Below are 18652 nucleotides of genomic sequence, written 5' to 3' on the forward strand. Positions count from 1 at the left end.
GGAAGTACACTTTGTTTTTTAAGCGATTTAGTTTTAGAAAGTTCCTTATTTTGTCCTTGTTCTCACTGGCAGAGAATGCTCCTGCTCACAGATAGTGGGCCTAGCTGTATCCCACTGGCCATCTAATGATATTAGTGATGGTATTTCTGACTTGACTTTGTTTTGCCTGTGGAGTAATCATGGCGTCAGCAGGTGTCTGAGAATTGAGCATCTACAGCCTACCAGTCTTTAATCTTAAACTTCCCAGAGAGAGAAGCCATTAGCTACATGCAGGGCCTCCTCTAGATGAAAACTGTGGTACTCCCTCTATCAGTGATTTATCTATGGATCTTTTGTGTATGGTTCATGCAGTAGAAATCCTTTGTGTTCCATCAATGGTTGTGTTCCCCAGAACAGAAGAAATTCTGGAAAGTATTTCCTGAAAATAGAGAGATGAGAAATAAATTATAGCAAATGTTACAAATACTCTCTCTATGGAAGTTGGAAAATATTTGTGAAATTTAATTTACTGTTGTAAACAGAGACCAACCAACCTTCAAAGAATGTAGTCCTCTGTCTCTACCAGCATAGCATGTTGAACCTCCTGGGCAATTGCAGCCAGTTTGGCAGGGAGGAAAAAGTAAAACGTCTAATCAGTTGCTACACATTTTTTAAACACGCATGTCTGGATATAAGAGGAAGACCCTTTTAATGGTCTTTAATTAAAGAGGAATTATGCAGCATAAACAGAATCCTTATCAGGCAGGAGAGAAGCCACATAGAGCTCAATCCATAGAATAAATCGATAGGAAACAAGGTTTCATTGTTTCCATTCTCAATGAAACAACTTGCTTTTTTGCTCTTTTCAGTACTCTCCCACCTCCTACTTCTTCAAAAACAAAATAGTGTCCTTGCAACTGCATGGCATTTTGTATGGTATTCTTATATTTTTTAGTAGAAATAGTGAGAAGTATTCACTCTAAAAAATCCATCTTGGTTTGTTATGGGATGATAAAAATAGTTTTACTATGTTAATCGGTTATTTTAGACACAGATATTCACCTGTAAACCTCAAATTTCAACTGAATTCTGTGTGCTAGATGTCAATGGAATAACCGCAATTGAGGAAGAACTTCATGGCAATAGAGAATAAATTTGATCGTATTGCTAAATTTTTCAATTGCTGTTTTTTAAGGTGTAACAATTTTGTCAAGAACATGTCATTCTTGTGATTGTTGGTGTACATAGGCAGGAACATAAGTGAATTTCTATACTACTTTGAGTGACAGTTGGCAGAGTGCTTAGTACAAGCTGCTATACTGGAACAAGAGCATCAAGCAGTAATTCCTGTAAGACAGTTCAATCAGAGACACCATAGGATGAAGTGAATACAAAAATCCCAGGGAAGTGAAGTAATTTATCTCCCACTGGGGCCTAATCTCCTTAAATGCAGTAAAAAAAAAAATATCCAAAGTTAACAGGCATGAATAGTTAAGAGAATACAAAGAAAAGCTAAGCCAGTTCAACAAGCTGTATATATACATGTATTTAGAAGAATGTAGTTATCAGATTTATTTTCCTCAGAGATGCTCTTCTTTTGATTAACTGCTCTTCTGCTTAAGGGATGCAGTGGTAAGCCCTGCAGTATACTGGTGGACAAGTTAAAGATGTTCCAGGGAGGCCTTCATGTCTCTTTGGCATCCACACAGAAGGCGGCAAATATGGAGTGACCGTGTAGGCTGTTAGGGGTTGCTGAATGTGGTAGCTTGAGGGACAAAAGGCTGCTCCTGCTCCATGTTCCCCCGTTCAACCAGTAATGAGGCTGAGCACGGCCCGTGTTCCCAATAGACACCCCCACACACAGTGTACATATATACATACACAAATGATTGGTGATGCAGATCAACACCAACAGAAAACACAGCATAAACAGTAGCAATGGATTAATCCTGTTCCCCTCTCTGGCTGATCAGGGTGAAAGCCCTTTAATAGAAAATATAGATACTTATGTGTATATACACACATACGTTCAATATGGATCCATCCAGAAGCTGGCCTTAGACACTTGAGTCTATCTAATAGCTGGCTCCTGGATTTCCTACTCTCCCCAGTTGCTGGCAGCTGGGTGTACAAGCCCCTGAGGCTTGCTGTTACTTGCTGTTACTTGTGTACACACACACACACACACACACTCTCATGCGTGCATGGACAGACATGTTATGGATCCTCCAGGAACTGGCTGTAGACATTCAGTCTATCCAGTAGCTGGCCCCAGATCCTCTTTGTCTCCAGTTGCATTGTGCACAGACACATAAATGCAAACGAGTCTCTCAGCTGACCCCCAGATTTCACAGTCTCTCCAGGAGCTGGCTTGGACTACCGAATTCCTCCAGTAGCCAACTTTCAGTCCCTCTTGTCTTTCCAGTATCTGACCCAGACTTGTGGCTGTTTTGATAACCCGTTCCCAAGTCTCTTTATCCTACTTGCATGATAATCCAGCTTCAGTTAACGATCACGCACTGACATGTGCACTCAAAAAACATGCACGCACTCTGATCTCTCAGGTTGCTGGCATGCCAGGCACACAGGTCACTGTGACCACTACATGGCCCCAGTTCAGTTGCTGGCAGTTAGACTTCCATATGCTCCAGTCTTTCCTATTGCTTGCACCCTTGACATGGTGGCCCTTATGACTTACAGTACCTCCTCCAATTGCTGGCTCTTAGACCCCTCACTCCCTCCAGTCTCTCCAGTTGCTCCTGTGACCTGTGGTCTGGCTCCAGTTGCTGATACTTAGACCTTAGACACACAATGGCACACAGAATAGAGGGTCCCCTCACCCAAGAAAATACTTGAAAACGGAGCTTAGTAAGAAGATGGGACAGACGCAGGTGATCAGGTGCAGGGCATGGACGGATAAGAGTGATGACTAGCAACCTATTTACATACAACCAGCCCCTTTTATCCCTCTGTTTTTCCATGCTTGTTCCTCCCAAACCACATTGATCCCACCTTTTCCCCACCATTGTTTCATCCCCTGAACACCCCATAAGTCTGGTACAATCCCAAAATGCTCTTCCCTTACATCCCAGAGTGAGTCCCATACCTCTGCAGGCAGTAATCTCCCTCTGTCTAGAAGGTGTTCTGGAGAGGTTTTCCATTGACTCACCTTGAGGGGTTCCACACTCTGGCTGTGGGCTGATCCCCTCCTGTGATGGCTCTAGAGAAGCTGAGGCAGGTGCTTCTGATGAGGTTGTTTGGGTTCCCCTGCCTGCCACCGTGCCTCTGTGCTCCTTTGTGTGCATGGAGACAAGCCTTTACTCAGCACCAAACAGATGAGGTGAGCAGACAAGCTTTTTTCCTGCCCTCACAAAGCATTTCAGTTTATCCCAGCTCTTGCTGGGATGGGCAAAAGGATCCAATGTCCTGCCCCACTGGACTGCAGGTAGTACAATTCTTCACTGTCTGTCATTCGGGTTTGCTTGCAAAACTATACCAAGTCTAGTTTGCTGTGACTCTGCATATTTACAATGAAGTGCATTGTTTTCCCCCACATCTGTCATTTTATTGCTAGCCATTCTGTGTAGTGAAGTAGTTCTGTAACTCTTGCCATTCAGCTTTTGTTTTCTTCCATCATGAATAATTTAGCATCAGCAGCAAGCCTTGTCGCTTTACTGTCCACTTTTCTCTATATAATTTGTGATGAAGTTGAAAAAAGTAGCCCCTAGTGCCGATCTAGATGGACATGTGGTGATAAACTTTGTCACTGTGAAAAATGCCCATTTACCCCTACGTTTTCTTTCTTGTATTTTATGCAATTATTTATCCATAATAAGATTATTCCATGGCAGCTTGGCTCTTCAAAAACTGTAGGCGAGTGGCCTTTTCAAAGGCCTTTTGGAAACCCAAATGGACTTTATCATTCAGATTATCTATTTCCATGTGCTCCAGCAAAATTCAGGAGATCTGTGGAATATGACCGGTTTCTTGCCAGGGCCAGGCACTACTTTCTTGTAGTAAGTCTCCAGACATGGGTATGTGAATAGGTTGATTCTTGCTGGCAATAAGGAAAAGCAAATTATACACCTATCCCCTTGGCTTCAAGAATTTAATTTCTTAGACACTTAGTGTCCTATTTGTTTTTTAAATTAGTTATTAGTTTCAAAAGTTATTAAGTCTGAAGAAGTAGAGAGACAGCATAACTACAAAATCTAATTTCCATAAAACAGGAAGTTTCCAATTTTTCCAACCTTACTCTCACTAGTGATATCTTGAAATGATTTCAGTTAGATTTTATTATTATTATCTAGTAAGATACTAATCAGCATAAATGAAGTTGGCAGAAAGATCCATAAATTGTTTTCTTGTTCTTTTGTATATTCCACTTGGGTTAAAGCTTTTGATCATTCAGGGTCAGCAGAGGCCATTATGCACATCTACTCGTATCTGTGTTAAAACAGATGTCATGAAATATTACCCACTTATTCTGTGTGAAGCCTAATCCATCATGGTTGTTTGAGGGCTTATCTTTTTAGAAAGCTATCCAAGTGGGGTGCTGAGGAATCTACCAACACATTTCAATAAAATATTCCAGTAGTTAATCACCTTCATTTAAAATTTGCATTTTTCTTCCTGTTCAGATTTTTCTAGCTTTGGTTTTCAACCAGTGAATCTTGTTATATCTTTGTTTAATTAAAGAAACTGGATGCTGTTCTACTAATTTGATAATATGTGTGCTTACATTTGTGTCAATATAGGAGAAATGCCCATACATTTCTCTTGTTACACCTTCCCCCTCTCCTTAGTTTAAGGGAGATCCTGTATCCCTGCTCTTGTTATAAGAACAAACACATTTCCCAAGAAAATTCAGTCACCAGTAATTACTTTTCTATTCCTTCTTTTTCTATCAAGAAAAGAACAAAGGAAAGAAATTCCACCTACTAAATAAATTTGTCTTAGTGCCACCTGTGGTTTTGCCCAGCACAATGAGGAAAGTCACAGACAGTAAACAAACAGTCTCTCCTGTGCTAAAATCTATACAAACTCTGGCATGGCTGTCAATCATTTCTTGCCTGATGTGAAAAACAAAACCCTATTTCAGCATTAGCAGTTAATGGTATTGAAATTGCTGAATACCCAATTCAGCTCAATATTACTGGGGAAAAAAAAAAGTCATTTGAGCAATCAGATGGATGAAATTCATTTTTTAAATTATAAAACCATCTTCATCGTTACCATTTGCTTTAGTTACTATTTTTTATCATGTGTTTTCTAGCTTAGCTGCATTTGTCATTTTACTGGTAATGTAGTTATGTTTAATTTCTCCTATAAATCCTTGTAGAGGGCTGTGTATAATTCTGTTTCCGTTATTACAAATTCTGATTCATCAGTTTAGATTGTTGTTCTGAAGTCTTGGTTGCTAGGAACAGTGGTTTGCCTCCTTGCCAGGAATTGAAGATTTGTTTGCTTCCCAGAAGAAAAGCTTGTTATTTACTTGTTCGTAATACGTGCTGTGTCTGCATGACTGATATTTGGATCCATTTGTAGTTTAGGTGTTTTTCAAGTGAAAATCCTTTATGAGCAAAGCAAGTGGATCAACACCAAGAGGGTAGAAATATCATACCAAGGCAATACATTTAACATTTAATAAAGGATGCATCCCTGCCTTATGACCTTGTGTCAGAGATTGGCCATCACCCTGCAAGCACTTAGGTATATATTCAGTCTTGCCACCATCAGTTGTCATCACAGGGCCATGGACCAGCAATATCATGGCCTGTTCCTAGGGGTGCTGGAAAGCTCCTTCCTTCCGATTTCATTTGAAATACCTGCTTTTGCACTAGGAAACTTTCCCCCATTCCCATTCCATAGGGGGAGAAATCTAAATCTGTGTTAACCTGGAATTAAGTTTAATTGTTGGAAAGTACATTTTGAAAGTAACACCTGTGTCAAAAGGAGACCTGACTGCTCTGACTTCATAGAATCATAGAATGTCCTGAGTTGGACGGAACCCACAAGGATCACCAAGTCCAACTCCCATCCCTGCACAGGACAACCCCAAATTCACACCATGTCTCTGAGGGCGTTGTCCAAGTGCTTCTTGAATAGCGTCAGGCTGATGCCGTGATGCCTCCCTGGGGAGCCTGTTCCAGTGCTCCACCACGTTCTGGGGAAAGAACCTTTTCTGGCCCTCCTCTGGACACTCTCCAGTAACTTTATACCCTTAATGTACTGTGGCACCCAAACCTGCACACAGCACACGTGGTGAGGCCGTACCAGCACAGAGCAGAGCAGGGCAATCCCCTCCCTCGCCCGGCTGCAATGCAGTGCTTGATGCACCCCAGGACTCAGCTGGCCCTCTTGGCTGCCAGGGTACACTGTTAAGCTAATGTTTAGACTCGTTTTTATTTAGACTTTAGACATTAGATTAATGGGAGATGATGTGACAAAAGTCCTTTTTTAATTTGGGAAACCATGAAAGGAAGAAAATGTGGGGGCAGGGGGAACAGTTAAGGCTCAGGAAGGTGTTCTTTTCCCTGAGTTCTAAGTCTCCTGACCCATGCTCTTAAATGAAAACATCATTGGTTATATTATTTACCTGGACTCTACTGTAGACTAGTGTTGTGCTGAAAGAATAGCAAGAACGGTTCTTTCTGTGCTCTTGTGCTGAGTTCCTAACCTGAGGGCAGGGCGTTTATAGGTAGGTAGGTTGGTTGGTTGGTTGGAAGGATATAGCCTTGGGTTGCTTGGACCCAAGGCCAGAAAAGCTTTGTTATGGCTTTGCTTCTCCCTTGTTGAGTAAAAGTGGAACACTTTCCCCTCTTGGACACTGAGTGAAAGGAGCTCAGACTGGGTTTGGGCTTTTTACCTCCTCGTTATCCAACCATGAAATTGGTTGCCCTGTGACAAAGTGAGGAGTTCAGTCTGCCTCTGTCAGGGCCCTGGCCTCAGCTCATATCCATTCCGACAAAGCCTCACTGCACCCTGACAAGTGCAAATTTACCCCAGCCTTAATTACAATATGCAGTCAATACCACTTTCATGTTATCTTTCTTCTTTTGCAGGAGTCCTGAGTTTGCTCCCATTACCCCGACAGGCAGTCCTTTTCCACCTTTATGGGAGAAAACAGCTTATGTAAGTAAGGATGGTGGGACTAAGAAACAAATTAAAGAGGGTAGTTGGACCTAGTAAGAATTATCCTAATGCATTTAAAATACAAATCTTGTTCTAGAAATGCTTTTTGTTCATGTTATTTGATTTAAAATCCTTCTTGTTTTACATTGGGTACAATTAAAAAGCCAGTAATTACCACATATTATATGTAACATAACTTTTTAAGTTTTGGAAATGGCTCTGTCAGGCTCAGCTGGCTGGTTGCTAATGTTTTAGAGAACAGCCTGCATGCGTATACATTGGGAGAATCTAAGTGAGATCAAAAGATCCAATGGAGATTTAGAAGCAAAAGTTCAATGACTAATACCTTGATACATTTTGGAAGTTTCTCTGTTAATCTCAGTGTCCTTACCAGAACATGGGTTTGTTCTGTTTCTTTCAAATTCCCTACTATGTTTTGTATTTGACTGTTGTAGCACTTGGCACTGCCTGTCCTAATCCATTTTTGCTGCGATGTAGCAATTCGCATAGCACATTTTCCTCCAGAGGTGTAAACAGCATTTCACTGTTTAAGTTGGCAGAAGGGAGGACAGTTATTCCCATGGTATGCTTACAGCCCAGAAATTAATCCTTCTGGATGAAAGATGCTCTGTAAGTGTAAGATCATTATCAAGACTGTTATAAAAACCTGAATGCTGCTTGGAGAGTCTTAAATATACTTCTGACACTCTTTCCGTGCTGGTAGTTCTAGTTCTTCACTGCTTTTCCTGCTCTTCTTTAAACCTAATATTTTGGGGTTTTATTTAAAGAGAATAAGCTGAGAATCATGGCTTCTGCAGCTAACCATTATTCAGCACAAGCTGGTCCCAGAGCCTTTACAGTAGGTGCTATTAGCTGTTATAAAACCTGTATCAATCAAAGCTGCATGCAAAGAATTTACTACTATTTAAAGTACTTTACTTCTTAAGTTTGGCATATAATTCCTCAAGGGATGGAATTATATTTAGGCATCGTGCCTGGTGGACAGTGATACTAGATGTCCTCTGAGAATACCAGTCACTGATGTCTCACATTATCATGACCAACAGTAAGCCAAGTTCTGGCATACAGCTAAGTCTTATGGGAAGCGCTAGTACTGCACAGGCACAGAGACACATACATATATATCCTGCATGTTGTCCTTCTACTAACTTGTTGCATTGTCTCTTGACTCCTATTGCCCTCTTCTTTTTCTATTTTATTTTTATTGCTATTTTTTTTCTGCTTCCTGCCTCATAACTAGAGCTGCTGGAAACTCATTCCTTCCTGGTAACTGGATTCAAAACAAAAGATGGGCTTCACCTCAGACTCAAGCTGCCTGCCTCAAGGGCTGGAAGCTCTGGGTGACTGCAGTTACATCTCGTCAGTGTGAGAGACAGCAGGCTTGTTGCTGCCCCTGTCCTTGCAAGTGTGAGCCTCTGCATCCTCCAAATAGCCTGATATGCTTGCTGACCTTGGGAGGGAAGGGGCTTTTTAGGCCAGAATTGTGCTCTCTCCCCTACTCACCTGCACTTGCTCAGATCTTGTAGTTTCAGCAAGACCCACTGCTCAATAAATCAGATGGTCTTCAGGTCCATTCCTGTTACGTCATCCATGATTTCTGCTTCCACTGTTCTCTTCCAAAGTTTTGTTCAGAACTCTAGCTGGAGGCAAAACCTGATGGATAATTGTGGATATTTTGGGCTTAGCATATTCTTTCTGCTTTTCTTTCAAGTGTTATTCATTATACAATCCTTTGTACTTTATAGTTCTTTGCTTTGATGTCCTATAAGTGATTTACACAGATTAATGTAATTGGTGTGAGCCTGCTCTGATGGAACAGGTAGAAAGTTGATACAACAGTTTTACAGATGGTAACAGAATAGCATCGTCGCACAGCCTGGGACATGAACTGGCTTTTAGTGATGTGCTTTTTAACTGTAGGGCTAATAGGAGTGTCTCTATGATCTCTTAGGAAAGAGATGTCATGTTTAACTTGGCTGCTGCCTTTGTCTTGTGTAGTCTCAATTTCGAATAGCAAAATTTAGTGTCTTCAATGGTCTTGGTGTGTTTTGTCATAACTGTCAAAGTTCTCTGTTTTCTCTGTTGTTATATAGTTCTTAAGTAGGCTACTTCTGTTATGTATTTCATACCCCAAGAAGGGATTGCATGCCCAAAAGCTTATTCAAGGTTTTCAAAAAGCTATACCTGTCAGTCTAATAAAAGAAGCTACATTGACCTACAAGCTTTGTCTTGTCCTTAGCTGTAGAATTCTTTCCATATTCTGTGTTCTTTGAATGCTGAACAGGGAGTTTCAAACTGGACCATAAAGTTTCTATTAAATGCACTATGATGAAAGACTTGTTGGTAGTTAGAATCTGGCAGCTGGTTTTAAGTTTTAGACTTAAGTTTTATTGAGAGGACAAGGTAGGGCAGTTTTTATGGTGATAAAGAGAGCGTCTTTTTATCCAGTCTATTCTCCAGTTACAGTAATTTTGGACCTTTCACAAGTAGTAAAGCTGGAAAAAAAAGAAAGATAAGTAAAACAAAATATAGAGTAAATAGTGTTCTTGTTCCTGCAGACTGTAAGCTAGTGATGGATGAGCCTTCAGGGGTTTAAAATTCAGTCCAAATGAGCATCCAACACTTCAGATTGTTACCAGATATATGTACGAACCACTCAAATCTAGGGAGATACCTTACATGGGTTTACCATCCTTTGCTGTTAAACTGAAATGGTGTGAGGACAGCTTTCTTCATTACATCTCATAATTTTTTGTATCAGAAGAGAAATGGGAAGTTTGGGAGGTTTCTTTAACACACTGGGCTGTGTTTCAGTTCAGAGAGACTGAGAGAAGATAGAGATTTCCTGTTTATTCAAGTTATTTTGTCCTTTCCCACTAAATACATTGGCTTGGACAAAAATCCAGAATTTAAATACCTGACTGTGCTTATATGTGCATGTATATATGTGCTTCTGTCAAATATACATTATTTATATACACATGTATGTTATAAAAGAATGCTCAGAGACATAATAACAAGCTTTTCCAGTATATTCTTATTTCCACTTGTGCAAAAAGATCAGCCAAATGTTAACATTACAACCATTTTGCAGCTATTTGCAGAACATGAATTATTTCTTCTCACTTCAATGTGTCATTGTGATTAATTCACATTGGAGAGTAACATTCCATTTTTAATTTAACTAGCTCCATTTAATTCTGAGTCCTTGTTAGAATGTAGCTTAAACAATGACCGCATCTTATGAAAATATACAAGAAGAAAATAACATCTGCTGCACTATGTTGGCAAACACCAGGGCTAATGGGTGGTTGTCAGTATCAAAACAGATGTCTGTTTACAGTTAAAAAAACATTCTTCACCAGTTTAAGTAAATTCCTAAATTCATTTAACTCTTGTTTGCAGTGTGTGGCTCAAATTGCTTTGCTATGGTGATGCATGATGGAAATGTTGATAGATTGAAAGGTTTCTGTTCCCCTTAAGAAGTCTGACTTAAATGCGACATGTAAGTTGGCTAGTGGAATGCATAAGGACAATTTGATTTGGTGAGGATTATCTTGTCAGTGGGAGAAAACTTTCATAATTTGCTGAATATAGTCATCTACTTAGGAGTATTACAGTTCAGAATGCTGGAGGGTTTTACTGCAGTGGAAAATGAATGTCGAAGGGAAAGAACACAAATAGTCATATCATACAATCGAGTGAAATAAAATGGAAACAACATCCGTGCTCTCCCTACATCATATTCTTAGCAATCCTCAGCCTATAGATCTTGCATCCTCTTACATCTACCCCACTTCCTAGTGTTAACAATGGAGGTGCTGATCCTCAAAACAGTGAACAAACTGCATGCAAGGCCCGTAGTCCTGTCTGTAGGCCACTCTTCCATTTGTCTCTCCTCACTGAAGAGGCATTAAATTCAGTTCCTTCTTCCTCTTGGGATAAGAAGTTCCTTTGAACCTTTCTTGGTTATTGAAGTCAGTATTAGGAAAATTCCTTTTCTAATGAAAAGGTTTATTTCAGCCAAGACATTCAGTGTATATTGAGTCTGTGGCCTGCAGGTCAGGACTGAGCCAGCAATGCAGATTCTAGATGATTTCCCTGAATTTCTAGAATTTTTTAACCTTGTGACGATGTCTCTAGCCTGTCAAGTTTCATAGCTGCATGTCCACTTTCATGCAGATGTGTGCATTAGACAATATATTTTGACCACATTTTTTCATAATGGTGGCATTAATACTCGAATAACCTCATCATGGCGTACATTCTCTTTCCTGTCACTTTTTCTTCAAAGCAGGCAGCATTTAAGAAGATTAATTGATTTTGGGGAATGAGTCAGCAAATGACATGTTGTGTTTATCATACACAGAAAATTAGTGTTACAGTATGTCAGTAATTCACAATGACATATAAATTGGACTGAATCCAGCACAGATGACAGAGTGGTGAACAATGCTCATTATTCAATTTAGATTTATGAACATCAAAAAGAATTAAAGATAAATCTGTAGGTGTTATGGAGGCTTTTGCTGTTTTGTCAGGATAATCCTTAAGTATTGCACATACTTAAACAATTAAAGAGGTTAAAAATAGTGCATAAGCTCAATGCCACTTCATGTAAACAGTCTTTCACCCCTTGCACTGTAAAAACTTACTGGATTGCTCTGTTTTCCCTTACCGGAAAGTGAAATCTTTAATTTTGTATCTGAAGTTTTAGATGTATCTTACTGTTTGTTGTAGGTATTGACTTCTTACCATGAAGGATCCTCAGTAAGATGCTGAATCCAAACACATGCAATAAAACCCCTGGGAGGAAGATGTTCCAAATGGTTTTCCATCTCCACGAAATATCTTTTCCTGAACTACTTACCACTTCAAAACTATGGTTTTGGGTTTTTTTTTTTAATACTCTGATCTTAGTCTCTAGCAGGTATGATGCACTGATTATCTTGTAGGAGCCACTGACTTCTGACTTCTTATTCCTCTGATGCTTCTTGTGTTTGGTTGCTTCTCTGCTACATCTCCCAGCCAACAGCAGGAGCAAGGCAAGGGAGAAGGTACAGGTGGAGAGAACTTCCTGTGCTTAGAAATCAACAAAGCCATGACTTATCATTTATTCCACAATTACAGTTTATGGTGCACTGGATGTATGTGGAATCCCAGAATAATTGCGGTGTGTGAAAAGTTGGTTTCTTTGACTACTGTGTCTTTGCAGTGATAAACTCTGAAATGAAAACAACCACGCAAACCATTTTTGGTGTCAGATTTCCTTTTCAGCTTTGTTTCTGTTCCTGGGGTAGGTCTTCAGGGGTTCTGGTCTATAAAAACACTTAAATGCTTGCATTCATGTAATTTTTCTTCCTTTTGCACAGAGTCAGATTAAAAATTGCATCCTTCTCTTATGCCTGGTAATAGGCTATGCACTTTACAGCCTCACTAAAGCCAAAAATAAGAAACAGAATGTGGCCTCCAGAGTAAAACTGAGCAGAAAGTTTGGATCACTCTGTTCTGACAGGATGGCAGAATATGCTCTTCTATTCCCTGTTTTTATTCATGCAGAATTGGAAGAACCTGTCTTCTGTATATTTTGTCCTGTGAGATGGAGGGGCAGATTTAGGCAGACAGAGGACCTACAAGATTGAATCCCAACTTCCATCTCTCTTTGCCATTACCAGTCTGACCCAACGGGCACTTAGGGTCATGCAGGAGGGGATGTCTGAACTGTTGTGCTGCCTCTTGTTCTGCATTGAAGCTGCACCAGAGCATGTATACGTTGAACAAGAACACATACTGGAGTGCACAGGAAAACTGGAAAGCGATGTGTCACCATGAACTACAGTATTGGTCCAATTCTGAAGGGACCTGAGAACGGAGTGGCCGAGTTGCTAACAAAATGCCTAGAACTGCTAGAAAAGAGTGTGTTGTCCTTGACACTGGAGAAGAATTACTTAAGAGGCAGGCAAAGGAAACAATTATCTGGAGAAAACCAGACTTTAGAAAAAATAATCTGCTTGAAACATTCAAATTGAGGGGAATGCAAAGCAATGAAACTTTGTTAAGGATAATCAGTCTATTTCAATCCACTCCTCCAGTCTTCTTCATATGTCATGGAACATACTTTGAAAAAGAGAACTGGTGGCAAGATATACTTAAAATAATGGCAGGCAGGCAATAAATTCTATACACCTGTTTGTATTTTCCTATCATAAGAATACAGAGATTCTAGAAGACCAACTTTTACTTTCTTGCAGAACTTTCTGCCACAAGGATTTGCTAAGTGTACGTTAAAACAAATAAACAAACAAAACCCAACAACAAGACCGCCACAGAAATAGTAACGATCCTCTTTTTTATAAGTTCATGTGATTTTGAAAAGTGTATACTTACAGACATTTGTTTCAGGACACAGACCATAACAAGGATGATGATAGCCATTTTTCTCCCCTTACCTCTTTCCTACATATCTTATGGTCCTAGTGAATACCAGACAATGCATAGCTCCAAACCGTAACCTTTTTATAATTAAAATCAGCTATGAATTTTGTATGCCTATTGCAGGTTGTAGCCATCAAACATCACTTTTGCCAGTGTCCTCAGTCAAAGGAAGAACTGTGAGGCTACAGTTGTTTCTTTAAAAAAAAAAAATTCCAACAAGTTACAAGGGGTGAATGGAGGAACAGCCTTTTGTACTGTGTTTGATATCTTAGTGGATCTGTGGCGTGTCTGTGTCGATGGAAACACTGATTTCCTTTGTGTTGCTGGCCATCTTTTGTACAGGAAAGGCACAAGTCTTGCTTGGAGTTATTTGAGGCTAAGAAAGTATTAATGCTTCATTGAGAGGATTACTTTTTGTCTGTAACATAAATAAAAATCAACCATGCCATTGCATGGAAGTTTGCAGATGATGAAAACTGGTGGAACGAAAAAAATGAGCAAGGTAGGTCATTTAAGAAGAGCAGCTGATATTGCATTATGAACTAGGTGCATTTACGCATGACAAATGAAAGGCTGCATGTTTCAGAAGCAAAAATATGTAGATCCCATTTACACAGTGGGGGCTGTGTTTTGAGAAAGGATGGGGAAGGGCCAGGGATTGAGGGGTAATTGGCTGAACATGTGCTCCTGGTTTTACGCTGAGGCTGTGTAGCTAGCACAGCCCTTGGCAGTGTAGCAGAGGGAATCCAGAGCAGGGATGGAGAAGCATGTTTTGCCATTATGCAGCATTAGTGCGCCTGTTTCAGGGCTTCCTTGTCCTGTGCTGGTGTTAATATACTTAGCAAGGGAGAGACGAGAGAACAGTGGTGCAGAAAACCAGTTAAGTCTCCTAGAATAAAAGGTAAGCTGTCAAATTCATCCATTCAGGTGACTTGAGGTGACTTCATCACTCTTAATACACACAGGAAGATTTATAGTAGGGCAGTTTTAATGAGCTTTAATAGGGGAATTGGACCAACTCATATTGGAAATAGAGTGCCAAATATTCTAATGGGATGGTAATTAGCGCCTGGGACATAGCAGTAATGATGGATTTTCTATCACTTCCAAGACCTTAAATCTGATTGCGCACTTCTCCATACAATTAGTTTTAACTGCAGCTTATTAAAGTGACTTGCAAATTGCTGGGTGAGGCTGTCTGCTCTGGCTAAATGAGTGTTTTCTGTTTTAAACTTACTTGTAGTTGGTGTAGAGTCCTGGTCTGCAGAAAGTTCCAAGGTTCAGTTTTACTGAAAGTACAAACCACCTTTAAAATTGCAGATCGCTGGAACGTGTGTTGGCAGGAATGGAAGCGCTCTCCCTCATTGTGGTTTTTCTCTCAGGCAGCACTAGTTTTTTCAGCGTGGTCTCTGCTCATTCTGATCACCTATGTCCTCAAGGGAGACCTGGCAGATCACTGTTCTTGCTACTGTTTTTCAGCATGTTTTTGACCATGTGAGAGCAATTCCCTGCACTGTTACACCACTTAGCCCTAGTGGAGAGTCCTGTAAATTCCACTGAATGCTGCCATGGTGCTTTTGGTGTGACAGAATGGGAAATTGCATCTGAACTTCTTGAACTGTATGTACAACTACTGAAGGATGAGATGCTGCTAATTCAGGAGAGGTGGTTCAACTCCATCTTCTGTAACTGTAGCTTTCTATCCACTTCTGTTTCATGTAAAGGTATCTTTCTTTCAACCCTGGCTATTACAAACTGAAGGCAAGCGCGGCAGTTACTTCAGCACACATAATTTGCAATGGAAGTAATGAAATCACCTTTCATCCCAAAAGAGATGGATGTCTGAGAGACACATTCTGCTCTATGATACCTTTGTTACCTGCATGGGATTGTACTGCTGCGAAAGTACAATATATCCTGTGGTGACCTTCCCAGAGGTAGGCTTGCGTTTGATAGGAGTGACCTGTCTCATATCTCAACAGTGTGAGAGGGAGCACCAGGAAATTCAAAATCCTGTTTAATTTTGCAAGAGGGAATATGTCTCATAGTGCCTACAGTTTTCTCCACACACCACACTCCCCCTTTATTTTACTTGTAGTTTCTGCACATCTCCTTCAGTCCTGCCTGCTGTGCTGACTCAATGCCATCCACGAGAAAACCCCCCATCAATTCACTGTGCACAGAAACAGTTCTGGTAGGATCCAGAAGCAGTCTGAACCTGACCTTGGCTGAACTGGTCATTTAAACATAGCAAAGCATCCATTATTGTAGCAGGTTTAGTTGCATCTCTTCCATCTCACAGAAGAATATCTGTGAAGGGAATTATTTTATTAGCTGTAATTTTAGCTAACCACTTCACTCCCTGTCAGAGTAATCTCTCCCACTTTTATGAGTGACTATAGTAGCATAAATCTTTTAATATTGTGGTTTCTGGACTAACTTGCTGGTGGTTCATCACAGCAAGGTTTTTGTTTGTTTAAGTGTTGTAAAACCAGTGGTTTTTTCAGCCAGTTTGGCTTGGAGGAAATTGTTTGAGGTAAAGTCCCCCACACAGGGAAATGCATTAGTTCTCAAAGCTGTGTAAGGTAGCTTCCCCAGGCTTCCCAGAATCACACATAAGAGTGGTGCAGTAAAAAAAAAAAAGAGAAAGGGTCTCAGAGATACTCTTGCCTTTCTTTTTAATCAGTCCCATTCAGTGTTGTGTTCAGTTCACATTTTAATCATATTTCAAGACTGAAGCAATCATGCAGGAGAGGAGGAAATCATCCACTCACCTTCATGGGTGTAGTGATATATGTTGCAGTCTCTAAGTTACCTGCATCTGTGACTTCCCAGTGGACCCAGTTACAACCTAAGGAGGATGTCTCCCTTGCTGGATAGTCCTGCTGTTCTCCCTGCACTGTGCAATCCCAGGCTGAGCCCGTCTGCCATTCTCAGAGGACGCATCCTTACAATTTCAATGGAGTATGGCGTGGAGGTGCCAAAGCCATAAATGACCTGAGTTGGTATTATCTGCTCTGTGCTTGTCCACGTGCAGATTATAGCTCTGGAGGGGAGAACCAGCACAATCTATGTATTGCAGCAAGGCTCTAAGGTGCAGAAAGGTATCTTGCACTGCTGACATGCTTGCGCTGCATCTGGGTACAGAGCATGTGAGGTCTCTGCTCCCTCGCCAGCACCTCTGCCCTCTGCTCCCAGTGTGCGTTGTGGGCATGAGCCCTGACTGCCCTGAGAGGTCTGATTTTGTCACAGAAACCCCAAGTTAAAGCAACAGTATTGCTCATGACCTGTCAGGACTCATAAACCAAATCATTAGCTCTTCAGAACAGAAACGTTTAGGAGTAATCCCCTGTTCTTTTAAGCATCTATAGCTTAACAGTAAGTGTCCTGCCTTTCACCAGGGCTCTTCAAAGGCCAGCACCACAGGGCAGTGCGCACCGGCGGCTCTGCTTGGTTCTGAGTTCATTCCTGCTAATAGAGACTGACTGTCCTCAAACCAGTAGGTGTTATTGACAGAGGCCTATGAATCTAGTCAAAATTTTCCACACTTTTCTTATGAGGTAAGGCTGTGAAACTTCAAAAGACTTCAAAACATCTTCCCTATTTTGGTACAGAGGATTTACATTAAGTGGTTCTCACTGTTTTACGTCTGTGAAGGAAGTGGATTTTTAACTTGCTTTTCTAGCTCTGTAGACAAAAAGTCCTTGGCTATACATACAGCTGTCAGAAAGTTCATACAATACTTCAGAAGTTTTCCGCAATTCTGGGGCATCTGTCACACGGTACATAATGATTTAGTGTATCGTACTATAGAGACCTTCTGCCAATCAGTTCAATACTGGCTATTTAGGGTTCAATTTTTATTAGGCTAGCAAGCTTTTGAAGAACAGGGTAATGTAGACTACAAAGAAATTTTTCCTACTCCTTCATCTGGGGAAGGAACTGTTTAAGTAAAAGCAAAGATAGGTGCCTGCAGATAGCAAGGAAAAAAGTCAGACAAATGACAGAAATTGCAAGTCCTGTTCAGTTAATTGAAAAATAACAATTCAATCCTGCTGTAAAAGTCTAGCAGTTTGGGGGCAGGGGTGGTGGGGAAGGGTGTTCTGTTTTTTGACTTTGTGAGCTGGTTTGCCAGTTCTGGCTTCTTGTGATCTCAGCAGCCGCAAAACACAACCACAGATCCCACTGACGGTGTGGCTGTAGAAAGAACTACAGTGCATTTTCTCATCTGGGAACACGAATGCTGTGTCATGCTGTCTTCTCAGAATGAATTTTGAAATTGTTTCTGGTGCTGTGTACCTTTATCGTATCCTTCCTCCCTTCCTCTTCATTCAGGAGAAATTTCAGTGGAGGGAACTCCGTGGGATTTTTTTACATCTCCCCTAGTGCAGTGCAAAGAGGTGCAAAAGCATCTTCTACGTCTCAACGAAGCTGCAAAAATGAACACAGCTGTCTTGTCTTCTTACAGCTTTTTTTTTAAGTCAAGAAGGTTTTTGGGATCATGCCCGCCTGCCTCAAAGTGAGCAACTTTTGAGATGGACCAGTAGGTTCAGGCAGATTGGCAGGAGGGCATTTATAATCCTACAATCTTCAGGAGGAAGCCAAGGAGGAGGGGAGAGAGAGCCCTTATTAGTGTCTCCACAAGGAAAAAAACTGCAGTACAGATTTGTGCCTGTTTAGACACCAGGGAGTACAGAGGAGAAAACCAGTATAATGCCCTAATGGCAAATGATTATATAAGCAGCTCTGCCGTCCTATTCAATATCAGCAAATCCAACCACAAAACACACAACTCATAGTAAAATAGGTTTGATTAGCTCTGCTGCCCGTGGAAGTGCTTGTTTATATTGAAACAATTGCAGTAATTTCCTTTAATGGAGGTTCTGAGAATGAAGAAAAGCATTTCTGTTCATTTTGGGACTACAGGGCACATCTGATGTTTTGATATGTCATCTCACATACTCAGAGGATGTGGAGGTGCTCCTCTGTTCCTCTGCTTTGATGGGGCACTCCAATTTTCCGTTCTGGGTCCCCTCGTTAACAGGGGTTTGCCACCTTGACAGACTGGTGAGCTCAATAGGAC

General features: G+C 40.8%; 1 long non-coding RNA gene across 3 annotated transcripts in view; it reads left to right on the top strand.

Annotated features, from left to right (window-relative positions):
* LOC142055476 (uncharacterized) overlaps positions 1-18652 on the top strand; it is an 89945-nt gene that overhangs the window by 4619 nt on the left and 66674 nt on the right. For all 3 annotated transcript variants that reach the window (XR_012659943.1, XR_012659942.1, XR_012659941.1), the window contains exon 3: positions 7044-7113. This is a non-coding gene — a long non-coding RNA (uncharacterized LOC142055476). The remainder of the gene's footprint in view (positions 1-7043; positions 7114-18652) is intronic.

The sequence above is a fragment of the Phalacrocorax aristotelis genome, chromosome 3 (genome assembly GCF_949628215.1).
Source record: "Phalacrocorax aristotelis chromosome 3, bGulAri2.1, whole genome shotgun sequence".
Taxonomy (NCBI): Eukaryota; Metazoa; Chordata; class Aves; order Suliformes; family Phalacrocoracidae; genus Phalacrocorax; species Phalacrocorax aristotelis.